The following is a 28,000-nucleotide window of genomic DNA, read 5'->3' as shown; positions in this document are numbered from 1 at the left end:
GTGTTCCATTATGCTGGGTGACTGGTGGAGTCCAAAATGTCTGCTGTGGCTACCACTAAGTCCTTTTGAGCTCTTTCGGCTCTTGTTGTCCTGGAGAAGGTTTTGCGAGCTCAGCAGAATAATCCTTGGAGTCAGTGGTCTTGGTGAAGCTGTGACATAGACTTTTCCTGGAGTCCTGAGTGGCAGGCACAGCCGCAGTCTCCCCTGCCCAAAAGTGCAGCAAGCGCAGTCCTCTCCATGGTGCAGCCTTTCTTTGACCAGTTCAGCAGCAGCAGAGCAGTCCTACTTTGGTCCTCTCTTCTTCTCCAAACTGAACTGAGAGCAGAGTTTCAGGGTGACCTACTTCTCCAAGGAAACTGCCCAAAGGGAACCACATGGTCACTAGCCAATGGGATACTGGGTCCCCTTCTCTCTACTGGCAAATTTCCTGTGATGCGTGGCACCTGGCTATTCCAGAATGCCTCATTCTTGCTATCTTAAGAATGGCATGACCCTTCTTCCTCATCAGGAGCAAGGTAGTCCCCCCTAGAGATGTGGCTACCAATAGTCTACATGCCTTATGAGAAAACCAGTTTGAACACAGGTTTCCCTCCCTTAGCTCTGTCTCCTAATTGTCTGCAGGAACAAAAAGGCATATTGTCACAAGTAGCCCTTCAAAGGCAGATTCACCTTTGAAGCCTGCCTTTTGGTCTAACACCCTGATCTGAGTAACCATCCTGGGAGAGGAGTTCACACCTTGCTCTGTGGCAACTGCCTTTGTTCCTGGCCATGGGTGTTGATCACACATCTTCCAGGTGGTCAGAAACCATTCTATGTGTCAGTGCCTTTGTGAGGTCACCATAGTAGCTGGAGTGCAGAGTGACAACATTCTAAAAGTTGTTTAATAATAATGGGCATCAGGTCGGATTTAATGTCCCAATTAATTTAATACCTTACTCGACTTTGTTAGGTGGTCCCATTCAGGAGTTATATTGGATGGAGTGCCAACCGTTTAAACCTGTGTTAGCCAATTGGGCTCCTAACCTTTCCACAGCAAAAAAACAATTTAGAAGTGTTGCTGCTAAGACTTATAGAAAATCATATTATCTTACTTAGTAACATATATCTCCCTGATATAGCAATCTATAGGCCTTCCTTAAGGGAGGCTTACATATATCACTTAAGGGAAGTGGTGGGTTTGCCTTTAGGTGTAATGGCAAAGTTATACTGGCAGTGTCACACACTGTCCTGCCACTCAGCAGTGGCAGGCAGGGATCCATTTTGTCTCTGCCACTCGCAGCGTGGCACAATAAGTGCTGCAGCCCTGGGTAAACAGTGGGTATCTGGGTACCATATACTAGGGACTTATAAGTAAGTAAGTGCTTGCCAATTGGGTGTATCCATTTCAACATAAATTTGCATAGTGTTAGAACACTGGCACTGAGGTCTGGTTAGCAGGCCTCATTGGTCTCTCAGAGTCAAAAAAAATCTGCAGCAAATGTGGGGATGAGCATGCAAAAAGAAGCATTTCCTTACATGCCCCCTCCCCACCAGATGAAAGGCAATGAGCAAGTAAGCCCTTATCCTGGTGAGTCTCAACATCTAATGGAAGAACCTGTAAAGTCCATCTGCAATGCCAAAGTTTGGTCATTTGCATCATGGTATATTCAGTCAACAATTTGTGCTCCCCCCAGTGTTGACTGTAGTGTTACACCACACTAAGTGATGACTTTAGTGTTACACCACACTCCGTGTTGACTGTAGTGTTACATCAAACGTTGGTGTAAGACTACAGTCAACACTAAGTGGAGCTCAAATTATGGAGTGCATGCACCATGATGCAAAGTAGCAAATCTTTTCTGGGATGTGATGTAGTGTCTGGCCACACCCTTTTCCCAGCCCAAACTGATTTCCACGACCTCTTTTACCATTTATCTCACGTTCCTAATGTTCCTTTTTGTGATTACACTTCATCCGGCCCTAGCTGGAGATTCCGGCCGGAGCCAGAGAGTACGACTTGATCCAGAGAGTACAGCTTGAGCCAGAGATTCCGGCCTAACAGTGGATGTAAAGATACAACTCATAAATGACCTCTGTGAATACCAAAAGTCATAAAGTTAGACTTTTGTTTCAGATTGCCTTTGTGAATTGGGTCCATAGTGTTTACTGCTTGCGAGACCCCTTCCCAGAAAAACTTTAATTTGGGGGATTGCCATATAAGGTGTGCATGAGTACCCTGATGACCACAATGACGCCAGCAGCGGCCATCGCATATGGGATCCCAGGCGGTGATCCTGGCATGGGAGACGTACCAACAGAGGGCAATCTTTAGATGCATTTCTTTACTAGTGGGGTTAAGCATGGATATTTGTGTGGTGTAGAATGCCATTCCATTCTCTGTCTGTGAAAGGTCGCCCACATTCCCCCTCCCATCTGGCGCATGTAAGTGATTTTAGGGGAGTCTGCAGTGTAACAAAAAAGTATCGAGGTCGGACACTAGTTTCTTGTCAGTGGAACGTGTGAGAAGCCACTTATTAAAAGGTGTTAGTACCCTACTAGCGTGCGGTCGAATCCAAGGCTGAATCACCCAATGTGATCAATCATGCGCATCAGTAAGACCAAAGGAAGACTGCAATGTAGGGAAGTCCATGAGCCCCTCAGCGTCAAACAGGTTCCCCACTCATTTGCAGTTGACTTCCTGGCAGGCCATGAATGCCGAATCAGTGGCCGCTGGAGGAAATACTGATTTCCTTATCAGTGGTGTCTGTGGAGATATTGGTGTAGAAAGGCCGTGTCGCAATTGGACACTGTCCCAAATCTCAATTGTTGCCCATACTACTGGTGAGACATAGACACTGATTGGCCTGCAATGTCTTGGCAGCAAGGGTATCTTCCAAATATTGATTGCCTCGATCACCTGGTCTATGAAAGATCAGTGTTTCTCCGTTTGAGTGCAAGACCATTGCACTATGTAGTGCAATTCTGCCGCTTGATAATAGAAGTGCAAGTTCGGAATTCCCAGTCCTCCTGCTGTTACCTGGAGATAATGACCAACAAGGGAGTATGGCCCAATGGGATAAGGATTAGGTAGGGCCGTAGATTCAATAAGACAAAAATAATTATCCGAGCCCTCACATTACTTCCAGCATATTTTTAACGCTGGAAAGATCAACAAACATGAATTTTGTTCAATCAGGTTGATTTTTTACCCGTATTATTTTCTCAAAAATTCTTTTGTTTTCTGAAAAATTATAAAGAGAAAGGCATGTAATCATATCAATAAAGAATGACATCCATTATTCAAAAAAAAATAATAACTGACTTCACATAGTAAACAATACACATTAGACATTACACAAAATGAGACCAGACGGTGACTAATTCCAACAAAAACAGAAAAAACAACAACTCTTACTTCTTGTACATAATCTCACACTTATTGTTCAGAATGTATAATTCATTAACTTTTCGTAATCATCTTATTACAATCAAAGGGAACAATATTAGACAGAAAGGGGAGATAATAAAACTTGCTCAAACTCTGTAAAGATTTATTTTGAGTTCCTCTATGACAAAAATGCCACGGGAGATAGGCTCGGGCTCTGGCCATCCCAGCCCACTTACTTTCCCAAATAAAATCTGAAGTAAGGGATCCTTGGGGCGGGGGTGGGGGGAGGGTTGGAGAGGCAAGGTCTGATTGACATTAAGGAGTTTGGGAAGCAGTGTCATTTTTTTTTATGTTTGAAAGCTTTATTAGAGTAAAATCAGATATTACAATAAGGTGATATCAGCAACATACAAGAAAAGATAAAAGTTGGGATAATGAAACAGAAATGTCCAATATCACAAAGTAAAAGCAAAGCATTTTGAAATTTTACGGGGAGGAGGGGGAGAGGGAAGGGAGGAAAAGAAAACTATGCAATATCAGAGAAGAATGAATAAAATAGAAATACATCGAATGTCAATCAATAAGTACAGGAAATACACAATATTCAGCAATTACCTGAAAGAAGAACTTTCAGTAAAAGGGGAACATGAATAAAGTAAAAACACTGCATTAGTGAAGATGAAAAACATCATAAACTATAGGCAAGAGTACATATGTTCAAGGAGGTTTAAAATTTCCTGAGGAAAGTGGAGAGTACATCTTTTTAGCAGATTGATCTAAATACAGGGTAAGAGGTAGCCAGTAGAGATCAACATTTCGGGAGGGTTTGCAGGAGGAGGCAAAAGCAACATCAAGTCTATGTGAATGGCATACTAGATTCCACCAGCAGCTTAGGGGGAAGCAGTGTCATTTTGACAGCTGCTATTCGGCCAAGCCAAGAAAGCCCGGAGGACTTCCATTTAGCGAGATCGAACCAGGTGATGGTTAGAAGGTTTCCATAGTTATGGGCCAGAGTAGCCGCAAGTGTGGAGCAGACCTGTATTCCCAGATACGGAATCCCTTCCTCCACCCATCGAAAGGGGAATTTTGAAGCAAGTCGGGTTCGTTCCATTTCAGAGACAGTTATGCCTAGAATCGAGGACTTCTGCAAGTTGGTCTTGCACCCGGAGGCCTCACCGAACACTGCTAGTTCCGTCATAGCGGCCATCAGGGTGTTTTTTGGATCAGTGAGGGTCAAGGTAACATCATCTGCATATAGCATGATATTGTGTTCTCCCAACACTTCCAGATGCCTGCTATGTGGGGGATTCTCCGTATGTGTTCTGTGAAGGGCTCCATATAGAGTACCCTCACCCATTTTAAAGGTGGACCTCAGGCACGAACTACCTGGCAGTGGAAACAAGAGCTGAATAGGAATCAGAAGCATTTCTGCCAAAAATTATAAACCCAACACCAACCCCAGCCTAAATGTTCAAATCAGACCTGCTCTCTTCCTTTGTCGTTCCTTCTTGCCTTTTTATTTCCAAATTCTCCCTCTGTTTCTCTCTCTCTTTTTGCCTGCTGTCCCTGCTACTATAAGCTCTGGGGCGTTGGAGATAGAAGCAGCAGCCACTGAACTTCGAAAATCGACTTCTAATCACTCCTATCTCCTCCCCCAGCAATTCCTAATAGAATTAATTGCCAATAGGAATCTGGTCAGTGCTGCTGTTAACCACTGTCATGACATCACCCATGGGAAGAGCTCGCATCCCCTTTGTTTCACCCCTTCGCCCAAATCTCCAGAGACCCAAGTGGAAACAGCAAAATGGCAGAAAACGGGGTCTCCACAGACCCAAGGCAGATTGGAGTCCACGGGCTGTGCTAGCAATACCACCTTCTCCCCTGTCAGTGTGGGTCTGTAGAGACCCGCACTGAGACAACATCCAAAGCTCTGCTTAGAGGCAGCTTTCACAGAGCCTCTGTCACCATGGTGCAGGGTCTGTGCTCTCAATGTGATGGAGGCTTTGGGATGGGCGGGAGTGTGCAGAGGGTGGTTGGAGTGCGTGGCAGGAGGCCAGGTATTTATGTTTTTTATTTGGGGGAGGTTGAAGGGATGGGTGGCAGGAGGCCAGGTTTCTATACCTTTTTTTAGACGTATTTTATATAGTTTACCAATTACTCCTCTACCCCTGCATGTATGTTTGAAAAGGGGCAGAACATTAGGAGGCACATATACAAAATAAAATTACAGATGAGCAAAATGTGAAAAACGGTGATATTCTTTGTCTCCAGGTTGTGAGTGTCATCATAGCAACTCTAGTTTCACTCCTGTCTATTTAATGTCAGTGATCTCATTCAGAACCACTCACATCCCTTTATTCACAGTTACCCAACTATAATTGTATACATGTTGTTTATATATGTCACTATATGCCACTAAAATGAATACCAAATATACAAAATATAGTTATTCACTGCAACAACCTAACAACATTGGGAAACAAAGTTGTTTCCCACATTTGCTATGTCAAAAAGAAATTCCAGGAGACACAGACATGCTCTCACAGAGCCTGTCATTGGAGGGCTGGATGGAGAACATAGTGCACGGCATCAGCAGGGGGTGTGGGAAAGATGACACCGAGGTGAAAGGGAATTGGTGGCAGAAGGCCAATGGTTTACTTTTTTATATTTGGACAGGAATGATAGGCCACGTTATGAATGGTTCAACTGTTACTGCTCTGTTCCTGTGTATCACTTGAAGCAGGGGGCGTGATTTTAGGGGCCATACATAACACAAATGATCAAAACGTGTTACACAGGACCCCTCGTTGAAAGACACCCCTGATAGTCACAGTACCCATCTATATTAATATATATCAGTACTGGTGCACTTTAACTTTATTGTAAAAACAAACCAACAATTATATCTGTTTTTATTTTTTTTATTTGTGTAGGTGAAACAGAAACCTGAATCATATCTGATACTGGGCAGTTTTGCCTTAGGTGATGACAATTACTAGAATAAAACGTTATCACTGAAGGCAGCAGCACATTCCTTTGCGTGCCAATAAACATGTAGTCAAAAGAATTTAATGGAACGCCAGTGTACACAAGATCTTACTCCCTTTGCATACATTTTCAGACACACTGTACATTTGAGTGATTATCTGAATTCTATTCATAGCCTTTGGTATCTCATTGCAGAAACAAATCAATTTTTATTCAATTAGGAGATTAAGATTTCCCTGCTGAAAAGTGAAACCAATCATCTGTAGCTTGCTAGCTTTCAGCTTACAAGTCCCTGATGCACCGAAGGCAATACCGTGATTCAGAACATTAGGATGTATAACACCAGCGGCGTCTAATGTGCACATTTCTGCATATAAAGTATGCACAGGAAAGGCCTAATTGTAGTATGTCTACGTAAAAAGAGAATAGCTTTGAAATCGTTTGCTAAAGCACGCATGGGTGTTTAACAGATGTGTCCTTCCCACCTTTAAGCAGATCACTGTTAAAAAATATTGCCACGTTCTCTGCAAGACTGCCGCTGGTTCTGTCAATAAATGTCACAAGATTGGTAATCGTCTCTAACAGAAGAAGGATGGAGACATGTGTGGAATCCTGTCTGCACTTCACTGTGAGACGGATAAATGCTAATCTATTTCGTGAACAGGATCGGCATGTCAAGGGCAAGTTAACACCCTCAAAATAGGGCTGAAGTAAGAAGGGCAGGCTAGCGGGACATGCAGAGCATAGAAAAAAGATCACACATTTCTGAACAGTGTTGTGCTGGGCTGACGTTAGTAAAACAAGTGATATGGAGATTTTATTTATTTACGTATGTCAGAGAAGGACATTTAGGAGAGAAAAATAAAGACAAGAAATTGACGCGTGTTACAAGTGTGTCGGAATAGGGTGGGGTATTTGCACCACCAGATAAATACCACTACCCCAGGGTGAGGGATTTTCCACCTGTGGTAAATACCTCCTATTCCAAGTTTTGAGCGGGAAAACGAGGCATAACATATGGAATCGATTTTTTGTTAACTGAATTCCGCATGTTTTGCCGTTTTCCCTGATCTTTTCTCTTGATGAACCTCATCAGGTTTGACCAGCAAGAATTTAGGACTGGCACAATATGAAGGTGTGATAAATATCACACAATTCGTAATTCCGATTCTTGTACAAACCTTAGCTTGCATAGAGATTAAATTTAACCCTAACATGTAATGAGGGTCTTTGAAAGTATCTGGGGAAGTAGACTATGGGCTAAATACATTTAAAACAAGCGTTGGCATAGCCAATAGTTCTCGCCTATGGGAGGTGTTAATATTTTTGCTGAATATGAGGACTCTATAAGTAATAAATTGCAAAGTGTCTTGTCAATGTAAAACAAGTACCCAGCATTTAAACTTTTTCGCTCTGGATTTAAAGAGTTCACTTCAAATCGGTGTTTGCGCACTCATGTCCACACAGGTGCTTAACAATTTCAGGCAAGTTTTATGCTGATATTTATACAAAAAGTGAACCTACGAACTTCGGGCTAAAAGTAACACCATATTGCCCAGAATACCGTTTTGGGTAAAAATGCCAGTTTATGCATCATTCGGGAGTTAATGTTTACTCCATGTGACTCATTCACCAGCACTGACAATTCATATTAATACGATATGTGCACTTGTTTGATAAGTTTGACAATTCCCTTTTTGTTCTACTACAGCTTCAACGAGGTCGTGTTTGTCTGCCAGCCTATCTAATTTAGCAGATTCTATATCTACATTTCATACCCGCAAATGTCTGTAAAAGCAGTTAGAAGAGGTGTGGCGCCGCGGCTAGGGCGACCATGGGTGTCCGCAGACTTCGTTCCAGGGGGGGCAAAATGTTAACGTCATCACCAACCTCTGACATGATGTGTGCCAGGTGGGGCACAAGAAACACTGGGGTGCAGAACTGGGATAGACTCAATTAAATGCCAGGAATACAGGACATGTGATCGACCCTGCCAAAGGCCAACAAACACCGCCTGTAGGGAAAACGCTAAACTTTCTGACAAGGTGCTTTATCTCTGTCTGCTAGGTGTGCAGACTTCCGGGTCCTTGATCCAACACCAATCAAGGCTGTCTTCAGCACGATTCGATTTTTATCAGAATACTTTAAAACAGCCTATGGTCAACGCACCAGATTAAATATACTGTATGCACAGTATATGTTAGGGATTATTTGTAGCACACATATTTACCAATATTGGCTTCTTGGTGCTAGAATTCATGATAACTTTTATACAAAGTTAAAGCACAACGTCAAAGTTAGTAATAAATAATGCAGCAATCACACAACCTTCTGATTCGCCAATGGGTGCTCCCTTTACTATAATTCCCCGGGCATTGCTAAGTTTTACACACATTCAATTAATTTATACAAAATAAAATGTATAGGTCCAAATGTTAGCTATATTTTTTAAAACAAACTTAGAGTCCCTCTACGTGTAGTCAATGTCAAACTGACAACGTGCGCACGTTTAGGGATACAATAATGGCCAGCTCTCTTATGCGGAAGCCCTGCACCGTAAATGTGTGGCACATGCGGCGCCCGCAGCAGCGGCACATCACAGGTCCAGGGATGCGGAGTCTTACACAGTGGTCGAAGTGGGGGAATAAAAGTAAGGGAACAGTGGGCGGAGAATCAGAGGGCGGGAATAACCCAAAGATTGCATCTGTGGGTGGAACTAGAGGCTGTGGCCAGAATGCGCAGACATCCCAATTTTTAGTATTTGTTTGACATTTCTCTGCCCAGTTTAATCAACCAATGGATACACATGATTATTTAAGGTCATAATGAGTTATTTACATTAAAATATATATTCACAAAGTGGGATATGCTTCTAATCACAGAATGTACCAAATACGATAAAATGTGGAAACACAAGCCATTTGACTCCGATCCATGGAGTTTCTGTCATCAGCACTTCTCCCTTTTTCCACAACAGCAGTTCAAACATGAATGGCAAAATATCCGAGTTTGCAAATGTTTTCTCTAAAATTATGGCTCTGCCATATTTGCCTAATAATGCAAGATCCGCTGCATGATCTGACCATTTAAACTAATAAATTGTTGTAGCTCAAACATATCAAAAGTTAATATAAAATGTGACTTGTGTTGCTGCGGAGTGGATGGCCTATTGCAAAGGTTGACTGGTCACCTTTCTCACTGCTGCGTTTGTATGTTACACTGGTACTAATAAGGCAAAATCTTTCCAGAGACTGTTAGCATGTGTGCACATGTCAAAATAATAAAATATACTGCATTACGCTGCAGCCTTTTTTTTAATGCATAATTTAGTCAACACTACGGCATAATGTTGTCATCCTTTGCTGCATAATTAATTCCAGTGGACCCCCAGCAGGTAGCACGTGTTAAAAGTGCTTGTGAATGAAGCAGGGAGACGGTGAAGTTTGCAAACTTAGTTTGGTGTGCGTGCAAATCCTGCATTGCCAATCCCTGGTGACTTGCAGATACTACTGCTAAAACAAGGCCAATGGAGGTACCTATGGGTGAGGCAGACTGGCCTCAAGGACAGGGCCAGCCATAGCACTGGTGGTGTCCTGTGCATTAATGTTTGTTCGTGCCACCCAATGACCACCTCTGCCATGGATTCCCTCACTGCCACCCTTTAACTGTGCCCCCCAAGTCTCCATAACCACTCTCTCTCAGATGCATTTAATTTGATTTACAGTGCCACTCATACCATTGTAGGGTGTCAGAGCACTTTACATCACACACATTACACAGAGACAATCAATATGTGTGTAAATCACTGTATAGAAAATGTTACATAAGACTAAGGACTACAAGGTGTAGGAGTCACATGACAACCATACTAGTAGCCCCTGTAGTTTTATAGTGATTGGCCTGGAGAAACACAATACACGGAATTTAAAACGTAATAACATGGTTGGGGTTCTCCTTAATAATCAGAATTGATTTCTGTCCAAAAGAACACTTTTTGGGACATTAGGATAATCAAAGACTGGGGGTGGGGGTGGGACATAACGCTCTAATGTATACCTTGCAGTTTGTATGCAGCTCTTAGATGACAGTTCTTTGCAGCCGGTCCATTAACCCTCTGAGCTACCTTTCCATGAGTCAAAACTTCCACTAGACAAAATTCTGATCTCTCTCTAGGAAGAACATTAATCACCAGAGTCATCATTACATTTTTATTGTTGCCGAAAATTGCTGGAGGCCAAGAAGGAAGCAGCAAGCGTTTTCAAAACCATAATATACTTGCAAACATGATGCCTCCACCTAAAGTCAGCACCCGGTGCGGTCACACTGGTTGCACCGCAGTAGAGCTGGCCCTTCTTAAGGGTCCTGTACCGGGTGTGCTGCTTCATAGGCCTGCCCGCAAGACTGGAGGTGAACTTCAGTATGGATAGTGGTGGACAAGCCTTGAAGGTTAACCTACACTTGTCTTGCTAGGGTCCACCTGCTGGTGCAAAGACACCAGGACTTCTAAGGTGTTGCAAAGCCTTCTAAGGTCTAGCATGTGATTGTGCTCTCGCAGGAGAGTGGTCTGGCGGACTGGTTATTAAGGCTGAACCTGGTTCCCAGTTCCAAATTCAGCAGCTCTTACCATAGTGCCACATCCTCTCCCCCAGAGAACACCGTACTGCCCCACTGAGAAAAACTCCCACTGTCTTCAACTACAACCCAATTGTTGCCCGCTATAAACACCTGGATGCGGCTCAATTTAAATTACGCACTAGACAAGAGCAATATGCGGCCTATAAAAAAAAAAGTAACAACATCCTGGAAAAAGCAAACACTTATAGGGAATGCAAAATTTAGCAAACCATGGGAAATGTAAGCAGGAACAACATGGTTACCTTAATGCTTTTACACTCACTAATCAGAAATCAGTGAGTGCTTTTGCCTGAAAAGTTAAGGACACAACTACAGGACCCTGAATGGACCCATTTCAATGGCCATTGCTTATATCCTTACAAAACGTAAGCAGTATGATAAAAAGACCACATCCCTGGACGCAGAGCCGCAGCACACATTTTGTTTTCCAATCCACACATTGCAGTACCTCCAGGATTGGTGCACTAGTTCCAAATCCAGGAAAAACAAAGACAAGAAAATAAAAATAGCGCTTCACTGGCAAACTCTGTAAAAGTGGCTCTAATGTGTTTCAGTGTGAATAAAATCAGTTTGGCCAGTTTGTTACCACTCTTGCTTACTTTATTTAGTTATTTATCTATTTTTCGTATTTTTAGCCTTTTAATCCCAATGCTGCACTAAAAATGTCAGAAAAATACAACATTTCCAGCAAAAGCGTCTTTCTTTTTTGGATCCATTTTACAGGGAAGCAAATAAAAGAAAGGAGAGGAAAGAGAGTGAGAACCCTGTCTTGAAGTCACAATTTCATGTGCGTCCGCAGGGTGGGGCAAGGAGGGTCGCTCCAGGGAAGGCAAGCGCCTCTCCTTGCCCCCCCCTGCGGACGCCCATGAGGGCGACTGACTCCGGAATCTGGGCATCACGGTTCGATCAGCGGCAGTTTAGCCCAGCACCATGTGACAATAGCTTGCTTAATCTTCCAGCGCCTAGGGACCCTTACGGGTGATTGTGCGCTTTACAAATGTGGATTATTATTATTTTTATTATTACTCAGAAGTAAAAATATTTTTAAATGGCAAACATGAATTTAAGGCTAGGACCAACTCAAAACCCGTAAAATACCAACACTAAAAATGCTACATGAATAAGAAGATGAAAAACTTCCCTTCAATTTACAATTTATACTTTTAAATACAACCATCAAAGAATTGTCGCCGCCTGCTCTAGTTGTTGCCGGTTAAAAAGGTAATGGCAGCTCTCATGCCCCCATGTGTTAGCCTTCCTCAGTGCAAGGTGGTCGCTGTAGCGCTGTTGTAGGTGAGGCAACCAGTGTCCCCCAAGCACTACACCATGCATCACTTGCTCTGGGTGGCTTTTGGGCCAAACTAGGTGGTTGGCAGGGGCATAGCTGTCAATAGTGTAGCGGGTGCAGTGGCTCCAAGGCCCAGGGGTGTGATGAGCAATTCTCAAAGCAATTGTGGCTTTTTCACTACCACGCCAGTTGGGGTAGTGGTGTGTGTGTGTGTGTGAGTCCTTTTCCGCATGAGGGTGGCAAGGCATCCATGCTACGCCACTGCCTGTCGGCACGTGAACAGATGACAGAGGAGCCACAGATGCCTTCAGGGCCAGGGGTAAGGTGTGCCTGGCCTGGCTGCTGGTGGGCAGACTGTCTGTGGTGCCCAGGCTCCGTCCTGCACTTCCCGGCCCATTGTTCAAAGGGAGATCTCCAGGGCATAGCACATCTGCCACCCGTCTAAATGAGAATGGCTCATCTCCAGGAGGGGTGGGGGATTCCATGCGCAACATTTACTGAAAGAGAGAGCCTGGACAACACCCGTTTTCGATAGCACCGGGTCACCCGACTTACGAGGGTGTGTGCATATGTTTTGAACAAGTGTGCACTATCAGATATGCATGAAACATGTGTGAGCGCCTCTGGTGTGCTGTATCCAGCGTCAGATTGGTAACGAGAGCAATCGGGCAATGCCTGAGGGGCCGATGTCCAGTTCCAGCTATTGGCTGCTTTTGTTAGCATCCTGGGGGGCCGATTTGTGCTATTTCTGTATTATTCAATGCCGCCAGCGGCCCAGAGGGTGCCTGAGTGGGCTTTCTGGAGGTAGATGGGCGTCCATTACCTCCCTCTTATCAATGGCAAAGTTGTCACTCCCTTTCTCTCGCTGGGCTGGCCAAATAATGTGTGCATATTGAGCTGGGTAGGGGGGCTGAGCTAAAGTGGCCTCACTTATTTTCAGGTGTTTCACCACTGTAACCTAATCCGTGCATTTTTTTAACCCCCCAACCCCTTTTTAAAATAACATTTCCCTGAAGCAGTGTTTTGCAAGGCAATATGCAAATGTGGGCCACTTTCTTTTAGCCTGCCCGGGCCGATTTTCAATCCCAATCCAACCCTGGCTGTATCTTGTGTGCGCATTGTGTGAATTTTCTAAATGCTGTCCTCATTCACTTGTGTGACAGGCAAGATCTATTCATCAATGTGGGAGTGTTCTTTTTTTGGTATTTGTGTGCATCTACTGTGTGAATGTCTTGTTTGTGCATTGTATGGGTTTTATGTGTGTATATGCGAGGTGCCTATTGTACTAAGCGTGCTTTTTGTGAATTTCATATAAGAATGCTGTGTTTGTGCATTGCGCTTCCGAGTGTGTGCAGGTGTGAGTTTAGAATGCGGTTTATCACGTGATGAGCACTGGGTGTGGGTCTTTTTGGGGTGTTTGTGTGTTCCATTGAAGTGGTGTGGATCTGCTGTGCTATGGTGTGTGTATTGGACCTTGCTTGTGCCGTTGGTGTTCATGCAGTAAGTGGAAAGTGTTTTTTTGTGTGTTTGTGAGTGTGTTGTATGTGCATTCCTGAGGGTGTGTGTGTGTTTGAGTGTCTCCGTGAAGGTTGTTTGTTTGTATGATTTGTGTTGGCGTGTTTCTGGTGTCAAGGCTGCACGTAACAAGCGAGTGGGGTGCATTTCCTATTAGCGACAGCGAGATCCATGTTAGCCCCGAAAAAGAGCATAGTGTGAAATTCACATACACTCGCTGTATTTTCCTGTCGCATGCATGCTGCTCGCCCTCTGAGTGCCCACTTGTGCTGCTAACTTTGTGCTGCCCTAAGCGGGCTGGTCTCCTTTGAGGAATGCGAGCCTCCAGTGGGGCTGGGGAGGAATGGATTTTCGGCACAGTGATGAGCCCGAAATAGCAGTAGTACATTTAAAACGACCTCCCCTCGGGGCCTAATCGTAGCAACTGATAGGGAGGAGGGGGGGGCGCACATTACCAAGCTGCAGGCAAACCGTTTAACCCAGGGCCGCGCGCTCCTCCTGCGTGAAGCATTCTCATGACCTCAAAACGCCAAACGTACTGTACGGGCATTGTATTTTTCCAGAGAGATTTCCCACAATGCTCAAAACGCAAGAAGAACTTCTGTGTCAATGGATACGGTGGTCTACAAGCCACACAGCATGAGCAGATTTTCTGACTTTTGGTTATTATGCGCTTGCAATGGAATTTGTCCTGTTAAAAGTCTCTGCAGACTTAGTAAAGTAACCGAGAAAGCTGAGAATTATATATTTTACCAGCATGGCCCTCATTGAAATTAGTCTGAATACACTTTTTGCGGTATCTGATAAAAACACATTAGATGGGGTAGGTTAAACTGAGCGAGGAAGAAACTGACTCAACGCGTAGTTGCCAAATCACCTACTTGGCAGCTAAGAAAACAAGTGGGAGGGGTGGGGAGTGCAAGAGCACACAAAGTGTTTTCCTTGCGGGAGCGAGCCAGGGGCACCATGTGTTTTGAAGTTAATTACAAACATATGGTGTCAATCTCACTCCCGCAAGGGAATCGCCAGTCGTGCAGGCGTTGCCATTGAAGGCAATGGAACGCGTGCACGTTTTTAGGGCAAAAGCTGCATCGATGGCTAAAGGTCTTTCTCCAAGCAGCGCATGCGCTGCTAGGCAAGACCTAAAAAAATAGAGAGGAAATAATGAAGACCTCTATAATGCACCCAGAAAGAAGAGTATTGAAAAGTGGATATGTTGATGCTTTGCAGCCTGAAGGCTAGATTAGAGAAAGTAAAAAACTCATGAAAATATGACACATGCGGGAGGCATTCCGTGGATATAATTTTGCCTTGGGTGAGCCTTACTAGTAGATAATAGGCCAGATGAGGGGCGTATGAGAAAGTGCAGGGAAGAGGGTTCAAGTGGGTGGCTACACAGAAGACAACCTCATTTTTAAAAATATACAGCAGTTTATTTATATAGTACAGTCCTTCAGAGCAGCCATAAAATGTTCCGATAAAGCCATTGGCAACAAAATAATATCCAGGAAATGCAAGGAAGATGACCAGATGCTGGCGATGCTAGTTCCAAAGTCCTCAAGGCAAGAAAGACAGCGAAGTTAAGGGCTTGACTACATTCAAGATACAATGAAGATGAACATATCACGGGCAATCTGGTACTATTTAGTTTGAAGATAAAAAAAAAGGTTGTCAGTGCAATACAGGTGGCAACAGCGAGAAGAGAAAACCAAATAAAATAAGCTCCTGAAAAGTTGCTTTTGGTGAATAGAAAAGATGATGTCCGCAAAAGGCAAGTCACAGAAGAATGTTTTTAGGAGAGAATTATACAGATGACCAACTAGTGGAGAAGCGAACGAAATTTCACTTGAAAAGGAGTATTGCACCTCAAGACAGGAATTAAAACAAAGCTTGATGGATATGCTAAAGAAATTCATGAGCTTGAGATCTGCAAATTCCATTGTGATACCATAGACTATAAATTTGATGAGGAATACTTGTGGGCCGAGATATAAGCTCAGAAACGGAACTTCAGCAAACCCAAAACTACTTCCTTTGAATAGCGTTTAGCTTCAATAAGTGACACCCAACTCACTCGTCCACCTGCCCCCTCCGTTACTCAGACTACCACTAGTTTGACAGTGTCTGTTGGATCTAGTGCACCTAAGGTTTCTTTTTTGAAGACCAGCCCTGCTGCAAACAATCCTCCTCATCAACAGGTCGTAGAAACATCCAAACCCTCAGAGGGCACCGATTCGGCAAAACGGGAACATCGCGACGCCAAAAGAAACACTAGTGATCAACATCTCATCTCACCATTTGTCTCATAATCAACTTTCGGTACTGAATAAAGGAAGTTCGTTTGTGCCTACTTTTCATTCCAATTCCTTGGATTCCAAGATTGAACTATACAAATTCACCAGGAAGCTGCGTCTTCGATATTTTTTCTCCACGATTGAGCTTAAAGCAACAGATGAGTCAAAATATCGTGAATTCAAGCCCAAGAGCAGTTTCACTCCACCTATCTCACATAAAATTATCAACACTTTTGAGACTCTGGTCAGACAGGATCTTTCAAAACTTCCTAAGATATCAATGACTCGTTTGAACCTGCCCAAGAGCAAAAACACCGCTCTTAAGTCATTGAAAAAGAACCAATTTCTACACTTCACAAAGGCAGATCTCAAGTTAGCACATCTTAAATGTAAATAGGTAATCCAGTGTTAGTCAATGCAATGGGAGAGTCAAGCCTTACAATAGTGAAAAATGACTCTAGAAGTTTTTCACTGCAAAGATATTTGAAGCTTAAGTAAGTATGCTCTACTTTTTAAATTCAATTTTCCCCTCTATCCTATGAGCATTTAGGGTCTACCTTAAAGATGACCTATACATATTAAAAAGGGAGTTTGGGCCTGGCAAAACGTTAATTTTGCCAGGTCAAAATGTCAGTGTAAATCTGTGCTACAGGCTTGCAGTGGCAGGCCTGAGGAATGTTTTAAAGTGCTGCTTTTGTGGGTGGCACAAGGACTGCCGCTGCCCAAGAGTAACTTTTAATTTACAGGCTCTGGGTACAGCTAGTACCATATACTAGAGACCTGCATGTGAAATAAATGTACATTTGAGATATAGGACAATTTTACCATGTTTTAGGGAGAGAGCACATGCACTTAGGCACTGGTTAGCAGGAGGAAACTGTACATATTCCTAATGCAAACAAAAACGAATTCAGCAAGAGAAGACTAATAGCCAGGGGTGACCCTGCTAAGAGCCAGGTAGAACAATAGGACATTATGTCACAAAAATATTTACAAAATACATCTACAAAATGTATAAATTAAGAGGAGATTTGACACAACTACATGAAACACTTACCATGATTTAAAAATATACTTCAGTGCAACAGTAATAATAGTAAGAATAATATTTAAAAAGCTATTCACAACTTTTCTTATATCAAGCATGAGAAATGAAGTCATAAAGAATTAGTCAAAATCAATAAGTGACTTATAACCAAAATACCAAATAAAATCATGAATCAAAAATTCTGAATTTTCTTTGATAGTCTTCTCCACAATTAAATGCTAGCGACATAATTTCTCTGTTGCTTATTCCCTCATCAACATGTTGCATCAAAGAGTGAGTGTTTATTTCAGTTTGATTTATTGCAGAACTTAAGGCTTTCATAAAGCCTTACAAATACTTATATACACTTTTCAGTTGTGAGTGCAACAATTATTTTCCTACTTTTCATACAACACATGATTAAAAATCCTAGTATTAGTCTTTTTAATCAGTACATTTGGTCCCCAATGACATGGCTACTCTACACCCACTGGACATTTACCCTGCCTGGTCCTATGTTAGAACCATCTCAGCCTCATCATCAATTGTAATCTCAGTGTAGATGATTACATAGCCAAGCTGACCAAGGCTGACTTCGACCACCTCCATCTGTTCAAAAGACTGACAAAATACGTAGGTAGCATAGTACATGTGTAATACGGTTTTATACTGCCATCAAAGATTTCTGGCGCGAAGTTGATTGTAAATGTCACCAGATCTAGAAGAAATGCAATGCCAAAACTCTGGAATCCACTTTTAAAAGGCCAGATGATCCTGCAACCTCCAGGAAATCCAGACATTCTGCAAAATATGTTGTCTTAGTTGTTTTACTTGCCAGTTAGGTCTAGGCAATGTATGTGCATACATTTTTTTTTACAGTTGTATATAGCGCGAACTTGACCCGAATCGGGTATCAGAGCGCTTTACATAGCACCAGTTGCATTCATTTTTGTTAGGCAGGGGGAGATTAAGGCCCTTATTTATGACGAGCTTGCGCCGACAATGCGTCAAAAATAATGACGCATCGTCGGCGCAACGCATGCGCCATATTAATGAAGTGACGCATCTCCGACGATGCGTCACTATTAGCTGACTGCGCTAAAAAACCACTGCGTCAAAATGCCCTGCGACACGCAAATATTAATGTATGCAATGTGGGCGTTACCCCGGAAAAACTTGTGCAAAAATGACGCATCCACATTTACGAACTTTCCCGCTTTTGACGCATCTGTGTCGGAAATGGCGCAGCGTTGCGGATGCGTCGGAATTGGTGCGCCTACAAAACGGACGCGTAGGAAATGACGCATCGGCACATAGCAAGATGAGAGGAGGCCAGAGTGAACATTGCTGCAACCATCCCCACACCATGGAGGTCGTAATGCTGCGAGTAGCTGCCAGACGGAGACGACTAGCTGCAGGAATACCACCACAACCCCCTGCCCCACAAAATCCACCCCCCCCCCAAGGCAACGCCGCAGAAAGGAGCGGTTATTCCGTTCAAGGAGCATCCTGAGAGGCCTCAGGGATGAGGAGGTCATAAGTCTATTCCGCCTGAAGAAGCAGACCATTGAACATCTACTGCGACTCATTGGACCAAGGCTAGAGGTAGGAACCAACAGGCCTACCAACATACCGCCACGGGCAAAGCTCCTGGCTGTGTTGCACATGCTAGCGTCGGGCTCCTTTCAGACAACAGTTGCCAAAGTGGCAGGAATATCCCAGCCAGCTTTCTCATCATTCCTGCCAACTGTCATGGATGCCATCATCCATCTCACACCCCGCTACCTCCGTTTTCCCAACAATCCACAACAGCAGATGGAGATAAAGCAAGGCTTCTATGACATAGCAGGCTTACCCCATGTGCTGGGTGCCATGGACTGTACGCATGTGCAATTAGTACCTCCGGCAGCAACTGCACATTTGTACATTATTCGCAAACATACATATTCAATCAATGTACAGGCCATTGTGGATCACCGTGGACTATTTACAAATGTGCTGGCAAAATACCCTGGCAGTGTACATGATGCCTTCATATTCAGGAACTGCATCATAAATGATCGTTTCAAGAATGGCCAGTATGGAAATGGACTACTTGTAGGTAAGCAAAAGAGTATGATACAATGCACCATCCATGCTACCATACAGCTAATATAGCTGCAATGACGCATAAATGAAGTTCTGGATGTAATAATGTTGTACTAGCATATACATAGACATTAATAGAAGGGCCCTAATTAATGACGGTCATGCGCTGCCGGTGCGTTAAAACAAAAATGGCAAAAGGTCACGCACCAGTGGTGCAAGTCCCTCATAAATGAGGCCCACGGTCATGTAGAGGCATATAGGGAGTCAATGCATGTCCTTCCAAATACGTGAAAATAGAAAAGGATGTGGGTGGTGCACAGCGGTAGTAAACGAAGTTCGTAGAAGCTTGTTCAGCTGAGGGTGCTCCCAAGGGTGGTACTTCCGTCAAAGCGCCAAAAGTGCAAGACAGGTAGTGTACGCAAACCACTGCAAATACATCCCCTTGGCGAGGCACTCCGTATATGATCATGAAAATGATTCAAAGAAGTTGTAATCCAAGTTCTGTTTTTTATTCACAAGTATTCAAGTTAATGGGTTATCGATGATATTAACAGCATATCAATCCATAGCATAAATTCATTTCTTCAAGGCCCTTTGTCAAGGAGCGTTCATATCAACGCGTAGCAAGGACCGCTACTCGGCTGTTCTAAGACCAGCATTACAGAACACCGGTCTTAGAACAGCCGAGTAGCGGTCCTTGCTACGCGTTGATATGAACGCTCAATGACAAAGGGACTCCTGCCCGAAATGCATTGGAGGAGTTCATACTTATCTTCTTGAAGAAATGAATTTATGCTATGGAATGATATGCCGTTAATATCAGTGGTTTGCGTACACTACCTGTCTCTTCCAAATATGTGTCCATTGCACAGCAGAACTATGTGCCAAAGGTGTCTTGCATGTGAGTCCCTGGGTGTGTTCTCTGCAACATCCATGCCCAATGGACACTGCCAAATGAAATATTACCCACAACATATGGCCTCTAGTTTACCACAACCATATCAAACTTTTCATTGTACCTTCTCATTTATTCTATTACAGCTGACCAGGGGTATGGCATTCAGCCGTGGGTGATGACACCGTATGGAAACCCACAGACACCACAGGAAGTAGTGTACAACCAAGCACATTGCAGGACAAGGAACATTGTGGGAAGAACATTTGGTCTGCTCAAGGCCAGGTTTCGGCGCCTGGACAAGTCTGGTGGACGCATGCTGTATTCACCACAGACAGTGTGCAAAATAATTTTGGCTTGTGCAATACTGCACAACATTTGTGTTCTCACACATGTTCCCTGGGATGATGATCCTGATTTAAATCCAGAAATGCCCGAGGATGACCAGGAGGATGGGCATGCTCCTGTAAATCAAAGCACAGTAGCAGGCATCCGTAGACGTGCTGAGATAGTGCGTAATTTTTTCTAAGAATGTCAAAAATAACATCCTCATTATGCATCTAGATTTGTGTTTGCACCAATAAAAATACTTCATACAACTTTTTGTACCTTGTGCATGATTATTTGACAATCATTTACACTGCAATTTGCATGACAATCTCATATGTGGAGTTAATACATGACACTTACTCTCATGTCTGGAGGCTGACATCAGACATACATCAGGCCACACATCCATTTACATTGTACTGCCTTGCAATTTCACCTGCAATGGCGACACTCACCAGTGTCTGGCCAACACAGGTACCCTGGCACCATAGTGCATGTGTCTCGGTGTGCAGGGTATGAATGCACATGTGTATGAAGGTGACCCTTCCTGTACAAAAATATTCCTCCATGCAACACAGCATACATAGTGCAGGTAGGCAGGCCGGCCATTGTGCGTCAGCGCACATGAAAAGCACATGAATCTCCCATATGTCATAGACACAGCACCTTCCCACCCTATTTGCTTGCTGTAGGGAAGTGCCGCAGGAATGCATGCAGTAATATTGTACGCAAAAACATCATAAATTAGGGTCTAAATTAACAATTGTCAAAAAGCAACATTTACCATCCATATGTTGTGGTGCAGAAATTTTATAAAGCACTGGTGAAGATGAGTCCACATAATGAAATCACACAGCAGGAAAAATGATAACAAAGTACTTGTATGTTGCAAAGTCATGATGAAAGTAAATAAGTAATAGGACAAACATTACAATCATCAACATGTTACACAGTGGATGTGCGTCAAAATATGACCAGCCATTAAAAAGTAGCCTTCAGTGCTCACACAAGTTTGCATAAATCAACAAATGTGGTAGGCACATAAATTAAGTTAGTGTATCCTACTTCATAATCTTATTCATGACTCAACACACAAAAGTGACGTTGGGTCTGCCTACCTCAGTATCTGACCCATGCATTCCTGACTCCACGCACAAAAGTGACGATAGGTCTGCCAACGTCAGAATCTGAGCCATGCATTCTTACTCGATGCAGAAAAGTAACGTTATCTGATCTTATCTTCTCTTAGGTGAGATTTATAGAGTGCACTGACACCATAGGCTTCCTGGCGCCATAAGACAGAGTGAGTGAGGAAGGAAGCGTGAGTGGCGGATATTTAGCCCATGGCAGGGAAAAGGTGTGTTTGAAGCGATTCCCAGAAGTTCAAAAGGGAAGGGGAGGATTTGAAGGAGAGAGGAAGGAGATCCCAAAGCCCAGGAGCCAGATGAAAAATTGTGCAACCACCAAATTTCTGGGTTTTAGTATTGGGAGTGACTACCAGATGATGGTGAGCTGATTGGAGGGTTTGTGTTGTGCGGTGAGGGCAGATAAGATATTTGAGAAACGTGGGGCGGGACCAGTGGAGGGCTTAGAATGTGAGACAGGTCACCTTAAAAGATGCCCTCGGGTCTTTTGGGAGCCAGTGAAGACTGTGGAGTAGAGGTTTGGCTGATTGCCATCTGGGTGTAATGTGAATTAGACGGGCTGCTTGAATCTGGACAACTTGGAGGCGGTGTGGCAGGGATTGTGGGAGACCGTAGTAGATGGACTTAGAGAAGTCCAGGCGGGAGAGCACGAGTGAGAACACCACTTGGGTAAGTGCGGTGTGAGGGAGTAAGTGACTGACTGTACTGATCTTTCCGAGCTGGTACATAGAGGAAGAAACTAGCGCACCCACTTGTGCCCTGAGGCAGAGTTCAGCGTCAATGATGACTCCCAGACCCTTTACTGATTTTACCGGGGCTGGGGGGGAACCTAGCTCTGTGGGCAGAACTGAGGGCCACAGTGGCCATGACTGAGTCCAGGGAGGAGGAGCTCCGTTTTCCCGGGGTCAAGCTTCAATTGGTTCTGGTACATCCATAATTGGATGTGGATCATGACAGCGTGGAATGTGTTGATGGCATGAGGTGAATTGAGCGGGAGGATGATCTGTAAGTCGTCAGCGTAGTAATACACAATAATGTCCCATTTCTGTAGAGAATGGATCAGCGGCCAGAGGTATAGATTGGACAGGAGTGGTGAAAGGGAGGAGCCCTGTGGGACTCCACAGGACGTGGGGGTATTTGTTTCAGTATAGGGTCCTAGGCGGACCGTTTCAGTTCTTCCAGTTAGGAAGTACTCGACACACTCAAGAGCGGTTCCCTGGATGCCTGCATGTTTGCCAAGGTGGAGAAGGATGTTATGGTCCACCGTGTCGAACGCGGACGACAGGTCCAGGAGTAAGAGGGCTTGGGGGGACCCTGCGTCCTCGTTGCTCCTGAGTGTGTACAAGAGTGGCAAGATAACTGCCTCTGTTGAGTGGGCAGGTCTGAAGCCGCCTTGATTGGGCTCCATGTGACAGGAGGATTCGATGTAGTGTGACAGACATCGGGTAACATGGTCCTCCATTAATTTTGAGAAATACAGGAGGAGGGAGATGGGAGACGTTAGGTCTGCATAAGTCTGAATCTGACCCATGCTTCGCTGACTCTAGGCACAAAAGTGACATTACACAAGGCCCAAAAGTGACTTTGGTCAACATATGTCATAGTCTGACTCAGCTGAATATACAAACACAAATTTTTTGCAGGCTAACATGGTTTGTCCCTGTTGAGACACTTCCATGCTAAGCGTAAACATGCATCTTTTGCCCAGCATCAAAAAAACAGCAGCAAATATATGCAACAACATTGTCAGATAAAAACTGCAATGCCCCATTAATGAAGATTGTGACACATGCCAATAATGTTGTATGTACTAAAACTGGTCACACCTTGAGGAGAAAATATATCATCACTCAGCCATGCTTCAAATTTACAATGCCCCATAATAATGATTTGGTTGCATGACAATAATGCGACTTTGACGATAACTGGTTGCACCGTAAGGGGAAATATGGAAGTAGAGTACCATGCAACAAATCAACGATGCGACATAATTAAGTTTTATTTGCATGCCAATAATTACGCTTCTCCTACATCTGGCCGCACCTTCAGGGGAAAATGTCATCAGTCACCCATGCTTCAAATTAACGATGCGACATAATTACGTTTTATTCGCATGCCCATAATGACGCATCTCCTACAACTGGTCGCACCTTCATGGGGAAATGTCATCAGTCATCCATGCTTCAAATTAAAGATGCAACATAATTACGTTTTATTCGCATGCCCATAATGACGCATCTCCTACAACTGGTCGCACCTTCATGGGAAAATGTCATCAGTCACCCATGCTTCAAATTAAAGATGCAACATAATTACGTTTTATTCGCATGCACATAATGACGCATCTCCTACAACTGGTCGCACCTTCATGGGGAAATGTCATCAGTCACCCATGCTTCAAATTAAAGATGCAACATATTTACGTTTTATTCGCATGCCCATAATGACGCATCTCCTAACTGGTTGCACCTTCATGGGAAAATGTCATCAGTCACCCATGCTTCAAATTAAAGATGCGACATATTTCGGTTTTATGCGCATGCCAATAGTGACGCTTCTACTACAACTGGTCGCACCTTCATGGGAAAATATGACATCAGTCACCCATGCTTCAAATTAAAGATGCAACATAATTACGTTTATTCGCATGCCCAAAATGACGCATCTCTTACAACTGGTCGCACCTTCATGGGAAAATGTCATCAGTCACCCATGCTTCAAATTAAAGATGCGACATAATTCGGTTTTATGCGCATGCCAATAGTGACGCTTCTACTACAACTGGTTGCACCTTCATGGGAAAATATGGCATCAGTCACCCATGCTTCAAATAACGATGCGACATAATAATAATTTAGTCACATTACAATAATGACGCTTCCACGATAACAGGTCGCACCGTAAGGGAAAATGTATTATTAGTGTACCATGCTTCAAATTAACGATGCGACATAAATCGGTTATATTCGCATGCCAAAAAATGACGCATCGCCGGAAACGAGTCGCATCGCAACAGGAAATGATGTACCCAGCCTGCCCTGCTCACAAACAGAAAGTTATATCATACTTTCACTTTCTATTTCACTCCTTTGTAGTCTCTGAGAGGTGTAGGAGTGTGTTTGCCAAGTGCTTGAGAGTTTTGTCCTGTCCTGCAGTTGTTTTACAGTGTGTGTCTTGCTAACTGTGTCCAAATAGTCTCTGTAGTGTTGTGTATTGTCTAACTGTGTGTTGTGTGTCAAGGGGTGCCTGTCTGTTTAGGGGTTTTAATACTTTTTCATAGGGGGATTAGTGTTCTGTTTAGGGGTTTTTCATAGTTAGTAATAGGGGGATTAGTGTTCTGTTAAGTGGAGAAATAGTATTAGTAGGATTCCTGTGTCAGCAAAAAAATGTTCGTGGCATTTACACAGCGTGGCTTGTGCTTTGTCACAATGCCACCCAGGTCTAGGAACCTAACTGAGAAGGAGTATGGGGTGCTACTGTGGCTGATAGTCCACTACCTTCCAAACATGATTGGGAGTGGAGGCAGGGTACTGCTGGGTTACCCAACCCAAGAAAGGAAGCTGAGGTGGGAGAGGGTCCGGTACCAGATGTTGAGAATCTTTGGAGTGGACCGGACCCTGAGACAGTACAAACATCGGTGGGCAGATCTCATCAACCGTGAGCAGGATCTCCTGGACCACCTTGGAATTGAGGTTGATGGAACAATTGGTAAGTCAATATACATTTATTTCATGTATTAACCACCGTATTCTAAGGTAAAGCTAATCAAATGTCAAACCACAGGGGCCTCACTGATGATCCCCTTGTGCCCCTGTAACCTCAGACATAGGGCCATATCTATCAACAAACCCTTTCTCAACAAAAAAATTGAGATTCTTATGGAATCGCTATTTATGAATAGCAAAATGGTATGTATAAAGAAAAATCACTAATTTGTAGGAATTCCTTAATCTTCCGTAGTTGCTACTTTGCATTTTCTAATTTGTAAGTAAGGGATCAATCAAAAAGCATTCCCATGGCCCAGGAGGGCCATAGGAATCACTTTTCAAAAAATACTGTAATAGCAAATCAGCTATTAGCTAATCGCAATTTGTGAATTATCCAAAGGGTGCAGGGGTGTCTCAAAGACACCCTGCTGGACCCATCAAAAGTATGTGTGTGCATATGGTGCACATACATGCACTATGGGCATGTGTGTGCATCACCTGGCACCTTCAAAAATGTGCAATGGTGCATATTTGTCAAAAATAGCTACTTACCATCAACTACAGGTTGTTGTCAATTACCTAAATCTGAAACATAATTTGATACACAAAAATACTACATACATAGCACTTAAATAATAGCAAAATTGCAAGTACCAAAATGCCATGGCAAAATAAGGATTTTTTAAATTTTGCAATTCCTTAATTGGCAAATGTTTCATACATCCTAAGCCATGGAAGTAGTCCGTTTGAAATTCTGCAACGGCAAAATCCTGCAATTTTCAGACTTAGCAATTCACAAAAGGCTTGATACACATGGCCTCTACTGACGTTGTGGTAACGCACAAGCAAGATTGATCTTCATCATGCTGGACTATGCCGCTCATTGAGGCATAATCATGCATGATAAAGGTCTGCACTTTCAATGCATTGTTATGTGTCAAAAGGGCGTGCAATGGGTGTTGTTTGGCATGTTCACACCAACATCCATGGACTTTAGTCAATGCTCCAGGGGCCTTTGTAATGAAGGACTTGTGCCGTGGCAGCATCACTCATTAACATGTGGTAAAGTGACGCTCTGGCGGCGCAAGCCCTATGAAAATAAGACCAGAGATGTACGAGTGTGAGGCAGCGCAAAAAGCACATGCCTGCCCTGGGGAGGTGTAAGTGAGGCGCGACAGGGAGTGAAGTTTACATGTATCCATGTATGTCATATTTCCCTGTGTGCAGCTGCATTGTGCAGCACACAACGAAAAATGTCTATGCAGTTTCTGACCATTGACGTACAGGAAGGTATCCCATACGGTACAAATAAATTCTTCAAAGCAACACAGCCACCCTTGCATCATGGTGCAAAAGGTATTGTCCTACTGCATGACAGCACTTTGTGGTCAAGGCCAGGGAAAGGCACAAATATGCTAGCTTAAGGGAACAACATGTTCCATCCTGGTATATCATATGTATGCATGAAGGATTCTTGATACAATATGTCACGCAGTGACAATATCCTATTAACAATGGGTCTAAACATCCTAAGTATTGCATAACATCAACAGCTACTTGGATGCAAACTTCATGCTCCACCCTCCATCACACATTGTAGGCCCTGTACATAGAGTAATAATCTACAGGGACATCACCTCAGAGGAGCATATGTCTGCCACCATCACAAGTAACCTTGTAGTGGTTCTAATTCTATCCACACACGTCTTTGTATGTGTTTTTCAAAATACACAATGTGCTACAGTACCATCTGTGTGCAGCGAAGATGCACAAGTGTCAATTGAGTGCAAAACATGCAATGCCTTCAACCCTCCTACATGACTGTGTGCAGGAAGTATCACATTTAGTTACTTGGATTCTACACAATGACTGGATGTACACTAACTACTTGTGATGTGAAATGCAGTGCAGAATGTAAAACAACATGATAATAACAATACACTTATGCAACAATGTGCATACATGATGGCATACCATGGGCTGAGTAAGGTTTGTTTGCATACCCAAACATAGGATGCATCATACAGCTGGGATTACGTCCGGTGACATGTTTGTTGTGCTGAAACAACAACAGCAATCATAATTTTACCCCACTCTTGTGCTTAGTCACGTGGGAAATAGGCACACATCTACAAGGCCTGGAAAATTGCATGTAATGTGAATACCGTGTACATGGTGTATTTGCACACACATCAATGTGTATGTGTGTAAATGCATGTTGCTTGCAGTACTTGTCACATTGCACCTATCAACTAAGCTGACACACTGACACATCTAAGGGTGCCAGTACATCTGTGAATGGTGAATAAGCAAATGATAAGCCATGTGTGTATTGGGGAGGACATAATTCTCAAAAAGGCAACGTAAATTCTAGAATAGTTTGAATACATATGGCGGATAGTTGATTTTTTGTAATGTGACGCATTAATCTGCTGGCACATCTGTGAATACTCAGATGTTCACATTCACCATTGTACCAAAGTCCCCAATAAAAGCACAATCACATACATCTACATAATGAAAACATATTTTCTAAATGGAACAAGTGTGCAGGTATTTTGCAAATGCCATCTCAATGTGACACCACAAACAAGGGATCACATGTGTGTAATACATGCAGTGCAAGAGTGTGCTTCACATGTGAAGCAGTTAGCCATAGACTGTTGTCTGAATCACGTTGCCTCATGGGACGCAACGTAAGCCAATCTTGAAGATACCACT

The sequence above is a fragment of the Lissotriton vulgaris genome, chromosome 3_1 (genome assembly GCF_964263255.1).
Source record: "Lissotriton vulgaris chromosome 3_1, aLisVul1.2, whole genome shotgun sequence".
In the NCBI taxonomy this organism is placed as follows: Eukaryota; Metazoa; Chordata; class Amphibia; order Caudata; family Salamandridae; genus Lissotriton; species Lissotriton vulgaris.
The sequence above is the reverse complement of the archived record's forward strand: the minus strand, read 5'-3'. Positions refer to the sequence as shown.